This window comes from Macrobrachium rosenbergii, chromosome 7 (genome assembly GCF_040412425.1).
Source record: "Macrobrachium rosenbergii isolate ZJJX-2024 chromosome 7, ASM4041242v1, whole genome shotgun sequence".
Lineage (NCBI taxonomy): Eukaryota > Metazoa > Arthropoda > Malacostraca > Decapoda > Palaemonidae > Macrobrachium > Macrobrachium rosenbergii.
The window spans coordinates 62,661,309-62,663,808 of NC_089747.1; positions in this window are offsets into that span (position 1 = coordinate 62,661,309).

The following is a 2,500-nucleotide window of genomic DNA, read 5'->3' on the forward strand; positions in this document are numbered from 1 at the left end:
ATCTTAACCCCTCGTACACTCGTGTGTGGCTCATACACTCCTCTCCATACACTTTTTGCAATTTTGCTTAGGTCTGTGTGCAGGTATCACCAAGCTCTTTTCAAAATTTCATGCAAATTCTCTGTTCAACTTTCTCCATCATAGTCAACGTGACGGCCACATACTACACACTTTCCTTCCAAGCACTGCTGTAAAGAGCAGATGTGAGCTAGGACCTAAAAACTTAGTGTGCATGCACAGTGGGGGTCAAGGTCAATCTGTGCCAAGTGGCCTCATTTGGCATATTGTAGCTCCTTTACTATAGCAACAGTCCAGACACTTTATGACCACATCTCGCTTCATATATATATATATATATATATATATATATATATATATATATATATATATATATATATATATATATATATATATATATATATATATATATATATATATATATATATATATATATATATATATATATATATATATATATATAGTGCGCATAAAAATGACAAAATGTAGAAAATAAAAGCAAATGGTGAATGAAGAAGAGTTACAGAAAAGTGGTATCTATGCCAGAAGGTCCATAGGTCAGTCATTATGTCACTCCAGTTGACAATTTCTCTTTAATCTTCTTAAGATTTTATCTATAATATCTGAATCCCACGAGCATCTTGAAAGGTTCGTCGTATTTCTTTTGTTTAATCAAAGCCGATTCCACCATCTGGCTTTTGAACCGACAATTGCTGCTATAATTGTATGAGAAAAATTCCAGTTTATTCTGTGATTATGGTTATTTATGTGATTAAAAATAAATGAGCTCTGTCGTCCGTACCTATCAGAACGTTTATGCTGTATTAATCTCTGGGGGTGATTTGCCTGTAAAACTGATATGAAATTGGTCACAAACGAGGCAAGGGATTTCGTAAACTCCTGTGTTTTTGGGGACTGACTTTTATTGGATGTTAATCAGGGATTTGGCTAAGGTATTTGGGTAGGTGAAAGCAAAAGGGTTAGAGTTTCCAAGTGTGTGTGTCAACGTCTTAATCCTTACTAGGTGTGGGATTTTTATTTTATTGTTGGGCGTCTCTCTAGTCTTGTTTTCAGGGGGACGGTAGAACAATTTTTTTTGGCTTTGTTGATGGCTGTCTCAGTTATATGATCAGAGTACTTTAAAGATGACAGCTGCTTATGGATTAGTTCAATTTCCTTTTCTGGGAAATCCAGGGAGAAATTCGTAAGGCTCTTAAGAAAAAATTGCTGACTATGCCAATCTTGATAGAGATGTCATGGTAGCTATAAAGTGGATGTATGACAGAGAGAATGTAGTCTTTCTGTATATGGTAAATTTGTATTCTGTCTTGGCTCTAATAACTAAAACGTCAAGACCGCATTTCTGCTACGGCTTGCCACTATGGGCTTTAGTCTTTTTACAGTGCAAGTCCCCTAAACTCTTGCCCTCCATCCTGGCACTGAAGACGAGGTCCCCTGTCTCCGACTAAAAGGTGAAGTACCATAAGCAAGGTTTTGAATCAGTCACAAATCTGTTATTTTTCTACTGAATCTATTTTCTTTTCCGAAGTGCGATTTTCCACAGAGACCTGACTTGTTTAGTGCAGTGAGTAAATGTCCAAAATTTCACACATGTTTATCAGTGCCTAGAATCGAGTTGCTTTGGCACCTTCTGTGTACTCGCTCAATTCTTTTTATTCACGGTATCTAATTTGTGTAAGTAACTGAATGTGTTCTCGATTGCAGATGGAGTTGCTAGCTGTGGAATCAACTATTTATCTTGTGCTTGTGCCGTGGTCATAACCACTGCCCCACGTCGAATGGTGTTCTTCGAAGTGGATTTTTCCACAGTTCAGTTATTGCTTAATTTGTTGTAAATTTAGTTGTTCGACAGGACTCTCTTTTACCTGTCTGGTTTTCGAAATTCCCCATTCTTTTGATTTTAATTATTAATCGTAAATATGTGAGATTTTTAGTGACCCTAAGTGTTTATCTGCAGCTTTCCCTGTTGAAGTAAGGCCTTTAGCTTAGATTTCTTTTATGTATGTTTTACCTGAGTCACACCTGTAGTCAGATTTGAAAGCCCCATGGTAAGTTCCACATCTTTCCCAGGTAAAAACCTAATATATATATATATATATATATATATATATATATATATATATATATATATATATATATATATATATATATATATATATATATATATATATATAGTTACAGAAAGACTTTTAATAGAACCATCTGAAAGCTCGGATATGATGTAAAATCCTTTAATGTTAAGGGCATTGACCCTTGTCATTCTGACCCACAAATTTTAATCTTTCCACCCTATAAACTGCCATTTACGAACGAGATTAATTCCGCGACCGCAATTATGACGCCCTTCACCTCTCGTCTTGGGCAAGTATCTGAAAATTAGAAATGCTAGACGTAACTTTTAACAATTTACATTGAAAAATTCTGGTAACTAAGACGTGAAGAGGCCGCTCTGTATACGGAG